The following is a 15,681-nucleotide window of genomic DNA, read 5'->3' on the forward strand; positions in this document are numbered from 1 at the left end:
TCAAGCATGGAAATGTAAGAATCTGCTGAGACAAAAATAGAGAGGGAGTGTGAGAGAGGGGAGTGTGTATTTGTGTGTGTGTGTGTGTGTGTGTGTGTTGGTGGGGGGGGTCAAGGCGAATCCTTCACCAGATTCACTGTTCTCCTGTTATTTGTGGTATTTGCTGCGCGCTGCCTTGAATGAGGAGCCGCTCCCGGGGGTCGGAGATGCTCTCGTCTCTCGTGATGCGATATTCCAACATTATCTGTGCTGGTTCATTCTGGCTGCTTGTTTTCTCCCCCCGTGTCTTCATTTCTTGTAGTTGTGTGGTTCCGGCTCAGGCCTTTTTACAGGCTTTGCTGATTATGAGCCAGATAATTTGCCTCAGCCCATTAGGATGCCTTTATCAGGGCTGCCAAGACTATCACAGGCTCAATTACGGGTATAGTTCAAGCATTTCCCCGGTGTCTAGTCCAACTGGATGCTTTTAATGCCATTGTTGCCTCACACATACACACACACACACACACACACACCCAGAGAGATACAGTGGATGAATAGATCCTCCTTGTCAAAAATTCTGATTGTAGTTGTGTTGAATTGCCAGAGCTTTTAGTTCTGTTGTCCCAGTAATTGAGGCTGTACAATAGCACTCTTCTTTGTTTGAATTAAAGACAAGAGTGGTACCAGCACTGATCCTGATCCTGATCCTGATCTAGATCCAGATCTAAACTCTGTCATCAGGTTAAAGTACACAGAAAAGGACCAAGGTGTAACAAGTATCTTAACTTACACGTGATCATAGAAGAAAACATGTCATTAACAGAGTTACCATGATTACTTTTATGTCAATTGTGAGAGCACAACTCTGGAATATGTAACATACGTTCTCATAGGTCGATATCCGACATTTCAGTGTGGAAAAGTTATACATACAGTAAACTTCAATAGTTTCTCATTTCCTTCAGTTCCTTCATGAGATGATAAAATCCATATCAAGAATTCCTCTTCTTTGTCCGATGCATGTAAAAAAAACAACCAAAAAACATGCACATCTCACATCTGTGGTGTTTCAGTTTTCAGTATTATACATTTGCAAAATGTTTAAAATTTTAGAGTAAGTGAAGTTTTGATCTAATTTCCTTGTGTGTGCAAAATGACAAGTGCATAGCTGGTATAACACAGCAGATTATTACACAGCCCATGTGAGGGCAGCAGGAGTATTGTGTTGTGTGGAAATCAGATTCCTTTCCTGCTCCTTTAAATTTAAATTTTATGCCAAGAACGTTTGGTGACTCTTTCTATGAAGATCTAGTTTATAATGCATTAGAAGCACATGCATAAGTCATTTTAAAGGATTTAAAATGCTTTAAAAAAAGTTGTTATAACGGTTTATAATCTTGTATAACAAAGTTTATGTAGTATTATAAGTGTCACTTTACTAAATGCTCTTCAACTCATCCTATAACATTTCATGAATTTGTTGTTTAGAAGGCATAGTTCCATTTCAGAAACTAAGCATTTATTATCTGTTTATAGTTAGAGCAGTTCTCTGAGTCTTGGATGTTATAATGTGTTGTGTGACCCAGGACTTCAGATTCTTCCTTTAAAAACCATCAGGTATGGAGGTATAAGGCATTATGAGTGCTGAATTTATAATACAGTATGTTATAACAACTTTTATAAAGCATTATACATGCATTATAATGTCTTTTTTTAAAACTTTGGTAACACTTTATAATAAGTACACACTATTCAGCATTAGTTAAGCATTAAATACTGAATTCTTCATTTATAACACACGAATACTCATTAGTATAAACACAGTTAAAAATGTTTTACTGTAACTGTATTTATAAACTACTTACTAATGAGTATTCATGCGTTATATAGAATTCAATATTTATTCATGCTTAATAGTGTGTATTATTATAATGTGTGTAAACGTGTGTATCTGCTGGTGTTGATGTCAGTCAGGCAGTATTTCAGCAGTATCTGAGGCGCTGCTGTGAAGCGGGTGGTGTGTGGCGGGTGGTGGGTGGTGGGTGGTGTGTGTGGTGGGTGGTGTGTGTGTGTGCACGGCACGCGGGACCCCACAGAGATAAAATATTGATTGTTGGAGCATTTCATCCACGGGCAGTGTGTGTGTGTGTGAGCACATGTTTTGCAGTGTCTGTTCCTCGCCGCCGCTTTTCTGAAACACTGTGCGGTTTCCACGCGCGTGATTGGCCGTGTTGACGGCTCCCGAGCTCCTCCAGGAAGCGCTTCAGTTCAGTGCCACAGAAAATGTCTTCTGGCACCGTCAGGCTGGGGCTTTTTCTTTCAGCTTTCCAGCCTTTCACTCATTTAAAGGAAATTGTAATCGCTTCCAGTTCTGCTCTCAATCACTGGGAGGAGATGGAGACATTTGTCACATGTAATATCTTTGCAGTCACCATAACAACAAGTGCAGAAAGTGCTCCTTTTTACCCAATTTCACTATCAATGTGGATGGATGACTTATCTGTACTCCCACATGGATTATTTTTTCAGCTCTACAGTATACTGTAAATGTCTTTGTTGTTTGTTTGTTTTTTTCATTATTGGAACCAAAAGCAGATTGAGTCAAAGTGGCTGGTGTCAGCTTTCCCAGCAAGAAAACTAATTAAGAGCTTAAAGGGAAAACAATACAGGCTAAAAATAACCTGCTTACTGTATGAAATCTGAGAAACACACACCTCCTCCATTATTTCTTATTTTAATCACATTTGTTGTTTTTTTTTCTCCTCAGGAGTTTATTTTAAACCTCGCTTGTCACATTTTCAGAATGTACAAGAAGTCAACAGTACGAGTAGTTATTTCTGGACACGGCGCCTCAGGCCGGGGTTGTAGCAAAGATGCTCTGACATCTCTGCCTGAGCTCAACCAATCGTGTGTCATGAGAAACTTGATGCCTCCTCACGATTCGCTACCATAGAAACCCCTATGAAAATGTGATCACCCTGGTTCCAGTAAATGGAGAACATGGAAAGTGCCAGAATCTATTTTATGGCTTTGAGTTTGTTTACAAGCCTCATTATTATTATTGAATGGGGAGCAAACGGAGGCCATTAGCAAATGATTTTACCCCCGGGCTACGGTCACATGCCGCGCTGCAATAAAGTGAGATCATATATGATGAAATTCTCTTTGTAATTCCAAATGAATAGGGAGGGAAGGGAAACAAAACATTCTTTTGTTTCTGATGAATTTCATTTTTCACAGGAACAGCTGTAATTAACTTAGCGGCTAGGAAATTAAAGGGGATTATACTTTTATATTTATGTGGTAAGCCTTTTCAGAAAGAAAGAAAAAACAGCTGGGTGCAAATCTTCCGTCAAACACAAAAATAAATGAGAGGGCTGCATTTAAAATACATGGACAGCTTCAACATTTGCCTCAACAGATGCTACATTTCTTTAAAGAAACCTGCTGTTTGCTTTGGAGAGAAATTAGCATGATATCACAAACTGTGTCTGCACATCCCCAGGTTTTAAAACCCCTCATAAATACGGTGGGTTCTGGCTGAAGCATTAATATACTGTAGCTTTGGATTGATACGTTCCTCCCTGCCTGACAGAGCTCTAATTCTGACAGCTTCCTACTGAGTCGTTTCATTTTCTGCTCCGGCACTAAAAGTCTCAGTGGAAGCTGCTCTTTGAGGAGTCCCGCTATGAAACTGTATTCGTTGACCATGGATTTCATAGTGCCGTTGAAAAGGGTAGACAGTTTGACAAACAGTCTAAATGTCAGCGGAGCAGCCTTGGAGAATCTCAGCTATTGTTTTTCAGAAGGTTACCGGCTGGCTGGTTTAATTATCTGTGACAAATTTTTTTATTGCTCCCCCAAAAAACTATAAGGGTTACTTGTCATCCTTAAAATTGGAGAAAGTGGAGGGAGGAAGTTTGACAGGCTCAGTAAATTAGGATCTAGATATCAGCGCTTATTTTTAATAGAGATGTTTTTTTTTTACCCTGTTTCCATCAAACTGTAGTTTTTCTCCTTCCTTCCCTGAACACAACTGGATCTGATTTCACCATAGACTATAAATGAAATTGTCAGTAGCCTCCATGACATGGACCAGTGGTTTAGCAACAGTGGTTTTGGAGCTTAGAGTGAGCTGCTCTGCTGTTGCCAAAATATGTAAACCTTTAAAGGAATAGTTAAACACTTTGGCAAATTGGCTCATTGCCATAATCCCTATAGTCATAGCAGTAGGTTTGTTACCTTTAATTGTCGGTGCAAGCTATTTTTAGAACGGTGGAGCAGAGTCGTGAGCTGCTCAGAGCTACGCTACGGAGGCTAATGGGATTTCTTGGTTTCCCTCATCAAACGCATCAAATACACAATCCAACAACACCACAACGCTCTGGTGGACAAGTTGTGACCTGCACATTCACCACACTATGAGATAATAACACAACGTTACCACACAGAGTTGTTTTAGAGGGAAATTCATGCAAAACCGCTGATGCACGTTCCCGTTGGTGGCAGTTTTTCGGTAAGCAGTCTCTGTATTTAGCTCTAAAACAACTCCGTCTAGTAACGTTCTGTTATTATCTCATAGTGTGGTGAATGTGCAGGTCACAACTTGTCCACCAGAGCGTTGTGGAGTTGTTGGATTGTGTATTTGATGAGTTTGATGAAGGAAACCAAGAAATCCCATGAGCCTCCGTAGCATAGCTCTGAGCAGCTCACGGCTCTGCTCCGCCATTCTAAAAATAGCTTGCACCGACAATTAAAGGTAACGAACCTACTGCTATGACTATAGGGATTATGGGCCAATTTGCGAAAATGTTGAACTATCCCTTTAAAGCCATAGTAAAATTCAAACAGAAAAGTAGCTTGAGAGAACACAAGAGGTATCTTCTGTGAAACTGCACCATCCACATCAGTGTCACCGTGTTGCTGGAAGCCTCCCACTCACCACAGTGGTTCTGATGCCAGAACAGGTGCTACCATTAGTGTGTGTGTGTGTGTGTGTGTGTGTGTGTGTGTGTGTGTGTGTGTGTGTTTTTGTTTTTTTTTTCTTTCTCAGCCTGGCATTATGTAAATAGCCCCATTGATTATAGCTCCTCAGCTGTCAATTTGATTAAAAGCAAAGTGGTGCACCTCGTGATAGGAGTCGCTGTGTCAACTTAATGGAGTGTTGCTAAACAAACAGTCACCTGACCCAATCAGGAGGGGGGAGCCCTCGTAGCTGGGTGTGATACTGGGCTGCAGGAGAGCACAGGGAGACTGTCAGACAGGAAGTGCCCTGACATTTTTTTTTTTTTTTTTTTTTTTGGACATGAGATTAAACAGGGTGCATTTTTTAAATGATCTCTGCAGGGGGAAATTGGTTTCTTGTAACACCAGCAAGCAGTTGCACTTTACTGCAAATAAATTTAACTGTGAGTAAGAATGAAGTAATTGGTTCCCTACTTAAAACCACCTCGTAATATATTGCTACACATAAAGTACTGCAAGTAATAGGGCAGCGGTATAATATATTAAGACAAATTCAACAAGACCTGGAAGTATTTACATAAAAAAAGCAGCAGGAGTCAGAATTATATGCACCGTTTGAATATATCCTCAGCCTCTCTGACAAATGTTATGCTAATGATGAATATTTTTAAAATAATGTCAGGTGATCAATAAAAAAAGGAGCATCTAGTAGCGGTAATGAAGCTGCATTAATTATAAGCCGTATTTAAGCATCTGAAGCCGGGGCTTTGATTTGTCTGTATTGTCTGCCCGCTGAGCGCTGTAACCAGGCAGTGAGATGGAAAACAGAAAGCCTGAATGCGGACTTTGCACCCAGCCACCCCCTCCCCTCCCCTCCCCCCCTCCCCCTCCTCCCACAGCCATCAAGTCGGCCACCAGGAACCCATCTCAATGGAATACAAATTCACCCATGAATGGAAAGACAAATGTTTAGCCTCGGAGAGCGATGGAAAGAGAAGGGTGGGGGCCTTGCTGTAAAAAGGCACAGAGATAATTTAATAAGACAGCACTTCTGAACCGACTCACACTGTTGAATTTTTTTTCCCCCCTTCCTCCTCCCCTGCACACACACACACATACACACACACAGATGGACATTTGGAGCAGTCACAGGTGGTGGCTTTTCAGCACACACAGGGGACGCCTCATGGAATAATATGCCTTTAAGCTTTTGTCAGGTGCCCAATTGCCATGAGTGCTGCAGGTTTGACAAATGGTGCTGCCAGGCAGTCCACATCCACCTAACGCCGAAGTCCTGTTGTGGTGATGATGATTGCTGACCTGAGAGAGGGAGGGAGAGAGGAAGGATGGGGATGAATACATGCATGGCTGAAATGAGAGAAGTGTTCAGACTGCACCTGTGACTGGTGATATGTCACATCTGTGAGCATACATCAACTGCAGGCTCTCCTGCACTTATCTGTGCAGCAGTGATAGGGCCTGTGGGAGATGATAGTAAGCCTCCTTAAAGCCCAACTTACTGTAGGATGATGTCAGTCCAGTCTGCACCCAGCCCAGGAAGCACTCATATCTGTCTTGTTTGCTTTGCACCTTTTTATTTTTTTATTTTATAAATTCTCTAACTATCTAACTTATGAAAGCTAGAAGAGTTTAGAGGATGGGTAGGTGGATTGAATTTGTAATTTATGTGTTTACTTTGGTCACTAATTTCCTAGAATTAACAAAAGGTCTTAGGTAGCTTGTTAATAGCAGTGTTGGACCCGTTACTTTTAAAAAGTCATAGGTTATAGTTAGTAGTATCTAACTAGTATCTTAGTAGTATCTTTCTCCAAAAAGTAGAAGAGTAATTGATGGCATGAAAAAAATGCCCAAAAAATGTGTAGGCCTATATAATGTAACTACAGTACATTTCAACAGGTGTATTACTTTTTGACGGGACTTCTTGAGTCAAGTAACGGTGTTTTATTACACGGCTCTATTGAATCCTGCTCTCTGATTGGTCCAGCGCTGCGTTCTGCGGTCTGTTATTTCTGTATAACGGACCGTCGTCATGTATAACAGACCGTTGCTAGGGACGGCGCTCTGATCAGCGCAGTACAGAAAAGAGAAACTATGCAGGATATTTACCTTGTGTTTCATTTTTACCGTCATTAAACAGCTTCGGACTAATAGCGATGTTAGATAAATGACTGGTAACTTGTTACAAGTAGAGTGGAGGCTCCTTCCACATCGCTGCTGGAAACCAGACCTGCTGATCAGAGCCTCTGACCCAGTGTCACAGCTCTCCTCCTCTCGTCTCGGTGCAGCTGGCACCGCGGCTCCGCGACACAAACGCACCCCGTAAACAGTAAAGTTAATCTCTTGTTTATGACAGATACGACTACACACAATACACACATCTTAACACGTGTATGGTAATCTATCGATCCACTGATTGATTATCAAAGGCTTCAAATGCACGAACGGGAGGAGGCTCGGCAAAACAGCGGAAGTGGCGGTCTTGTAGATTCGCTAAATGCAATTTTAAATCGATTAAAGTCGTATTTTGATCAACATTATGTTTCAAATTAATTATTTTACTCGTAAACCGTGTAATAAGCGGGATAATGTATAGTTGGTCGGTTGTTATGGAGAAATAAACCCCTTCATGTTGAATGAAACCCCTCCGCTTCGCGTCGGGGTTCCATACAACCTGTCGGGGTTTATTTCTCCATAACAACCTCCGAACTATACATTATCCCTTACATAACGGCGTTATAACAGGGGAAACAGTAACTTTTTTGATTTCTCATTACTGAAAAAGGTAGTGCCGTTTATAACACCGTTATTTTATAACGCGGTTCTACCATCACTGATAATAATAATAATAATAATAATAATAATAATAATAATAATAATAATAATAATAATAATAATAATACATTTTATTTGGTGGCGCCTTTCAGGTCACCCAATGTCACCTTAACAAAAAGAAATAAAAGCATAACAGATCATAACATTGTTAAAAACAAGATGGTTGGTGATCTGGTGTGGATGCTGAAAGCAGAAGTGAAGCCAAAATATCCAAATACAGTCTGACTCAGGTGATTTAGTATTTTTAAGTGGCGCTCTCCTCCCTTTCCACTTCCTCTTCCTGTTTTCAAAATCTGCTTCACTTCACAAACAACAACAGGAACAGGAAACCTTAAAGCTAGCAACCTACACACTGAAGGAGATTTGGATCGTACATATTAAAAAGTCAACTGTTTTCTTGTGACATGAAATTGGGCCTTTTAATGATAGTGCTCACCTCACCGTGTAGTTAGCTCAGTGTCGTCCCCCTATCGGAGAGTGATGGCTTCGACCATTCTCCAAATTCCAAGTCTGTTACTAAACAGTGTTTATACTGTATGTATTGACTTGTTTTGAGTGATTGTTTTAAAGCAGAAGTAAGTGGTCCGGTCGTTTTCGCTAATGCTGCGTTCCAGGCAGGCTTTTGAAATCGTAAATTACAGCTTCAAGTCACAACTTACGACTTTGTAGCGTTCCAGGAAACCCACTCGTGTTTTTCCGACCTGTTTTACCGGTGAAAGTCACTATAACGGCCACTCGTAACTTCCGACCGGTGAACTCGTACCAGATCGAACTGGTACCACTTCACGGTCGGAAAAATACGAGTTTCCTTGGACGCACCATAACAGTCCTCGTCCCTACGTCGCCACATTCACGGCGTCCCTTGGCTGCACACACAGCCCTGCATGCCGTTCTCTCTCCTCATTGGATAAAAACTGTAGGATACGATAAATGTTTTCTCCTCGGCTCAGAGCAGAGCAGAGTGACTGACAGACCCGTGTTTCAGACCAAACACTCTATGTAAGTGATTGCTGTTGGAAGATATAACTATTTAAGACTTATATTAACACAAATATATCACTTACTTCTGCTTTAAGGGGAATCACCTTCAACTTCAAGGAGTTTAGGAGTATAGCTGAAAAGGTTGATTGTATCTCCAGAGGGAGCTCTGTGAAGCCTGATAAATGACCTCAAGATGGCTCTAATATTAGTTTCTAGTTGCATATGGCACCTGCCTGATGAGGATGGTGAAGTTGAATTGTAGGTAATAAAGTTGTCAGACTTTGATTGGTCTTTTCAGCTGATAAAAGAGTTGCTGCTTCTGAAGAGATCTCTACATTTCTGCACTATGGAAATTCTTATTCACAGAGCCATTTAAAAGTGTTGTATTATAATAAAAAGAAATATCCGATATGATAAGAAAATGTGTTGTGTGAGTGCAGTCTAACGCTGTCTGTAATGCTACACTGCTTCAAGGAAACTGTTATTATTATACAACATGCCACTGTGCACACCCATGTTTTATCCTATATGTCCAGACGGTTCTATATCGTGAGCCCTGATTGGCTGGTGGCTTGAACCCACTGTTTGCTCAGTGTCAGTTTGAATACGCTCTGGAGAAGCAGCTCGTATTAATGGAAAATGTTTTTTTTAATACTCCTGCCAGTTGTTTTGTCAGGCTGTCAACCTGACAATCACAACATTTCTCCGCAACACCAGAGACAGCAGGATCAGTTAGGTGCCAAGATTTGTTTTCTTTTCCAGCTACAAGTTTCATTGGACTTGCTGCTAATTCAAACGGACAGCTTAGCCTCTAATGTGAATGTATTGGCTCTACACATGCTTGTAGATCCAACTACAGGAAATGCAGAGTCATTATCCCAAGAATTATGTTCATACTGGACAATTATGCACATCAGGTTTTACTGTGAAACCAACGTCAGTGTGTATGCAGGAAGCAGTGTGTCCTGTCTATGATAAGGTATGGTAAGTAAGGTGCTTCTTTTACAGCCATGGATGGGCTTTGGCTCAGTCAGCTTTTTGCTTTTTATTCAACATGAGGATAATCTTTCCCAAACCTCAAGCATACACTTAATTTCCTACAACTACAGCTGATATTGGACATAGTCTGGTCAGAATAATAAGGTTTCTCCTTCTTCTGTGAAGGGTTGGGAGATGGTGCAGGTTCTGATGCAGATTCTTCCAGGCAGTACTTTTATAAATGGGAACCATGCAGGAAACAAGGATGTAGGCTTTTTTTTTTTTTGATAGATTAGCTAACGTTTAAAAGAGCTACAGTATTAGTAAGCTTATTTATTTATCAATAGCTAATGTTAGCAATAGCAACAGTTTGTGTAAGCCTAACAGTCTAAAAGAAATGTTGTAAATTCAGAGGTGTAGCCTAATGCAACTTGCCTGGTTCCTGCTTGCTGCGGAGAATCTATCGACCAATCAGCGAACAGAGGAAGTAGCTGAGAACAATGACATTGAGGTTATGCGCTTGAAGTTTGAATTTGTAGTTCAGTAATGGCAGTGGAGGTGGATGTTCACAAAGCCAATTATTCTGTTGTGGCAACGCTGGCCAACATCCAAGATTTACAGAGGAACTATACTGTACAAGTCCAGTCGCTTTTCCTTAGTTTTGCTAACCCTCCTCCCAGCCATGTGCATTTGTTTACAACAAAGCCGGCGAGAAATGAATCAATACAGCGGTACATAACGTTATATACAATGTTAATATGCAGAGACCAGAGCGGTGACACCGGCCTGTGATCATGGAGGGTTGATTTTCAGTCCAGAGATGCAATAAGTTCCTCTTTAAAGTCGGAAGAGGAGCATTGTTTGCGAAGTTTTAGCAATGGCCCAGTGTCCAGCACCAAACGTTATAGTTTTGAACTTCAACAGAGTATCTACCTACCAAGTAAACAGTCTCTTTGCACAAATGAAATAAAGTATAAGAGACAGTTTAGGACCAGGCAGCAGCAACAACACCCAAACTTTGTCTGGATCACGTCTTTTCTACTTGTGAAGTTAGCATGCTAACAGCTAGCCCCAGCGTCCAATCACCACCACCTGCTCCTGACATGAAAGCACATTAGGCAGCAGTTAGGGATGTCACGATTATAGATTTTCTTGGTACGATTATTGTCAGAGAAATAATCATGGTATGACAATTATTATGCAATAATCAATTTCTTTTAAACACTATGAATGTGTAAAATCAAATATAGCCAAAATATACTTGGCTTATACTTAACTGATTGTTTACACAAAATATTTTAAATGTGTATTAATATAGGACCAATTATTAATCTAATCTAAAATCTATACCAAATGTTTAAAGCAGAAGTGAGTGATATATTTGTGTTAATATAAGTCTTAAATAGTTATATCTTCCGACAGCAATCACTTACATAGAGTGTTTGGACTGAAACACGGGTCTCTCAGTCCCTCTGCTCTGCTCTGAGCCGAGGAGAAAACATTTATCGTATCCTACAGTTTTTATCCAATGAGGAGAGAGAACGGCATGCGGGGCTGTGTGTGCAGCCAAGGAACGCCGTGAATGTGGTGACGTAGGGACGAGGACTGTTATGGTGCGTTCAAGGAAACTCGTATTTTTCCGACCGTGAAGTGGTACCAGTTCGATCTGGTACGAGTTCACCGGTCGGAAGTTACGAGTGGCCGTTATAGTGACTTTCACCGGTAAAACAGGTCGGAAAAACACGAGTGGGTTGCCTGGAACGCTACAAAGTCGTAAGTTGTGACTTGAAGCTGTAATTTACGATTTCAAAAGCCTGCCTGGAACGCAGCATTAGCGAAAACGACCGGATCGCTTACTTCTGCTTTAAGTTTGTTTTAATCTTTTTTTTAATTACAAATGACACGCTTACATTTAAATTCCTACAATTCAGTGTTACGTATATAGGTACATACATACAGTACATGTAAATTTACCAGTATCTGTTCATTTACCTTTACTTTACCGACATGGTTCTGACATATTATCTTTATTTGGAAAGTGACGGTATTTAGGAATCTTTACGATTAATTAATTGTGGCGTTTAATACCACAATTAATTGTGAAAACAAGTAATCGTGACACCCCTAGCGGCAGTGAAACCTTCAAACAAATAATCCAATCAGTTAAGTGGGTTTAGTAACACAATCAGGCCCGACTCAAATCATGTAGTAATTTGGATGTTGAAGTGCGTCCTCAGGAGAGACGCTAACGTGGTTTCAGGTGGTTTAGTGCAGGCCTGAGCTTAGTGCCTCTGCTGAGGCCTCTGGGAACAGTAAACCTACAGGAAAAAAGAATTTACACCCAAAGGCTTGTTTGTCTCCATTTCCTCCAGTCCATAAACACAAACACACATTACCATCTCACACCCTGTCTCACCACCCACCCACTGGAGTGCAGATAGGCCTAAATTTGTAGCGGGTGCTGTCCATTTAGCTGAGTGATGGGTGCTAGGAGGAGCAGTGGATAGGCAGCAGCTGATTTATTTGCTTGTTTTTCAGCTCTGTTGGCCCGGCTCTGCCAGTCAGCCACCCTAAAGGTCTCCTATTGAAGGCAGTAGAAAGCCAGAGCTAGATGGGAGGACGACGTGCACCTTTTTTTTTTTTTTTCGGGGAGGCTCGCTCTGTCTCCAGGGCTGGTTGGTGCTTGGTGATTTACAGAGGCAGTGCTGACTCAGACGGGCTAAGTTGAATGTGTGGACGGAGACAAAGATACTCAAACGCTGTGATAAGAGCGTAATGATGAGGTGGCATCGCCCTCAGTCTTCAAATCATTCTCTCTCAGGGAGCTTAATGAGATTATCCGTTTAGTTTTTTTTAACCTGTTAATTAAGCCATAATGAGTATGGGCATTATTTTCTACACATTGTTCCATGCTTGATTCATAACACAGGAGTTTTTAAAATCATTTTTCGTGCGTTTTTGACCAGATCAGGAGAGCAAACAGGAAAGGATGATTTGTTCTACTTTGGCTGGAATCACCATCTTTATCCTGTCACCCTGCTCGCTTTAATGTGGAAATGAGAGCAAAGAGTAGAGCGCCCCACTCTGTGATGGCCCATCCAGCCTTCCCCTTTTTCACTCCGGGCCCTGTGTGGATCTCGAGTTAGCACATTTAACAGGCTTGGAGCGTCTGTTTATGGGGCATTTATCATGGCTACAGAACAATCTAGGCTGTCAGTGCATCAGTTTGGGTGAGCCGTGGAGATAAATCAAAACTCCTCCGGGCTGCCTCGCCACACACTCGCCCCCTTCGTTTGGACTGCTGGGATGGCAGGGAGAGGGAAAGAAAGGAAACTCCAGTTTAGATGCAGGAATGAAAGTTGTGGAGATTAGATGGTGGGTAGGTCTTTTTTGTTGCAGTGATTAATGTGCATATAGAATCTGGTTTTATTATATGCTTCTGTGCACAGCCTGATGCTATACATTACTTTATGTTTAAACCTCTCATATTCTTACTTTACTATGGTTTTATTTAGTAGATTAATCATATTTTACTCTGCAGCGCATGCATCCATTTAGTCACCTTGTTCAAGCTAAGAACCCACGTTTTTTTTTTCTCCAACCATTTTCTCAATGTATTCTCAGCCAAACCCGCTCCCCGCTCACCGTTTTCTATCAAATAAAACGACCTCCTTCATTGATTTCTTCAGAGGAAACAAGAGTATCCCCAACGGCTGCCTTTTCATCCCTGAAAGACAGATTACCTGACATTTCTAAATGCAACCAAGTCCAGCCTCTGTTTTCATTGCGAGAACGTCTGGAGCGCCTCGCCACATTATTTCAAGTGCTGCTGAGAGAAGGGCTATTGTGACACAGCTGTTTTACCTGCTGCAGCACGGAGAAATGAGAGCTGCCATGTTCACGTGCGGCTCTGCACCAACGATCCTCAGCCGGGAAAACACGAATGCGAATCACACGTGGACATATTATTGAGGTTCTCTGAGGTTTGCTATAAGCTCAGAGAGGCATTGTAATTAGATTTAGATGACTTTATTGTATTTAATCAAACAGAACTAGGTTGTTAAGGAGTTATTTGTAAGGTTTTGTCGTTGTGATAGACCCAACATTAGCAGAAAGATCTGTATCACATTTTCTCTCCAGTATTGATTGGATTGATGATACAGCATTATCAATTCTTCAGCTAGCTGCTGTTCTGAAGACATAAAGCTGCTCAGAAGATGTTTTATAATCCTCTGTGTTGTAAATGCAACAGCAGCCAAAGTTCTTGTCAAGCCACAATCACCACCATGCACAGTCAACAAAACTCACAGATAAAGCATTTAAAGTGCTAATCAAGGGGTCTGGCTAAAGCCTGCAAAGCACCTGTAACAGACTGCACAGAGTAGAATTTAGCTTATGTGTTATCTAAGTTGTAACTTATGGTCTGGTGGTTTGGACTTTCTATTGCACCTACGTCTTAACAAGGAATTTCATTCTAATCAAACAGCTGGTCAAGGATGATAGAACTTTAAAACAAAAATCTGTGACATGTTTTGTAAATATTAAACTTCATTGGTAGCTCAAACAGTCCTTTTAACACAAGGCTGTGGTCAGTGGAAGATGATGGCAATGGTGGGTCTCACAAAATGTAAAGCTGTCATCACCGATTGATGATCCGATTATTCTGCAATTGAGGAAATACCTCAGGCTTTTGCTAAGGCCTTGTTTTGTCCACCCAGTGGTTTAAAATCCATGGTTTTGTTTTTTACAGCTCCATATTTGGCCTTTTAGCTGAATAGTAAATGATTATCAGAAATTGTTAGTGATTATAGCTCTGTTGAATCAGGAAAGGTTTAGGGTTGTTCAGCTTGGGTTGAGTCAGCTTACCATGCATGTTGGTATTAATGTCAAGAACTTTTGTCATTTTGCTAAAACTCAAAAATACTTCTGAACTTCATGGGAACATTTTTCCTGTGCATGTCCCCTCCTGTTGTGTTCCTCCTGCTCACCAAGCAGAACTGACCTGTCAAACCACAACGCTGCTGTTTAATGTTTGTGTCATTCCCTTTGCCACACTGACCCGCAAAACAACAGCAGCACAAATCAAACTCTACATTTGATGTACCGCCTGTACTGCATCCTGTAACATTTCCAAAGGTGTTTAAAACGGAAACTATTAGGGAGGGTGCATCCCTAACATTATGTGAAATGCTATTGTCAGGAATGCATTGTGCATTAATCATACTTGGTTTATTCTAATATCAGAGCAGCTTATTGTGCATGGGCCTAACATCCACTGGCTCTTGGGTTCATCAAAAGAATATGAACCATCTCTGCCTGGACTGGTCCTATGTGGCTGCTAAACCACCCAGTTTTACCCAGTGGACGAGACCAATTGAACACTCTCAAACCACTGGTGAAAAAAACCTTTATTCTGAAGGAATGACACAGTAAAGCCTTGGTGAAGATACAAGATATAAAGTGAAATGTAATAAATCCTTACTATTGTATTGCCGGAAATGCAATAACATCTCAACGTTAGAGCTCATCAGTACAACTGACGAACTAAAGTAGCGTTAGTTCTAAAACACATTTGCATCGTCAGCAAACAAAAACACTCTGAAACAAAGTAACGCATCAAAACATCTCTCACATTTGAATTTTTGAATAATATGGAATTGAAAAGCCAATCTTTCATCATCACGACCGTGAAATCCGAACAAGGATTTACAAGTCAACAAGCCATCTGTCGCCACTATGGCAACCGTGATGATTCATCTCCAAGTCTGACAGACTGGGACCGCTTGTTCCTCGCGGTTGCATTCATCTCCCTCCTCGTTGCATAGCGATAACAATGTAAGTCCTTCAGGAGTGATCCGAGCAGGAGCACACCTGACCTTTGCCGTGGTCCTTTAGTAAATCGCATTGAGCTCAGGATCTGCC

General features: G+C 41.2%; 1 protein-coding gene across 2 annotated transcripts in view; it reads left to right on the plus strand.

Annotated features, from left to right (window-relative positions):
* The window catches only part of trappc9 (trafficking protein particle complex subunit 9), a 319,927-nt gene that overhangs the window by 208,912 nt on the left and 95,334 nt on the right, over nt 1-15,681 (plus strand). The window lies entirely within an intron of this gene.

The sequence above is a fragment of the Trachurus trachurus genome (assembly GCF_905171665.1).
Source record: "Trachurus trachurus genome assembly, chromosome: 11".
NCBI classification, from domain to species: domain Eukaryota; kingdom Metazoa; phylum Chordata; class Actinopteri; order Carangiformes; family Carangidae; genus Trachurus; species Trachurus trachurus.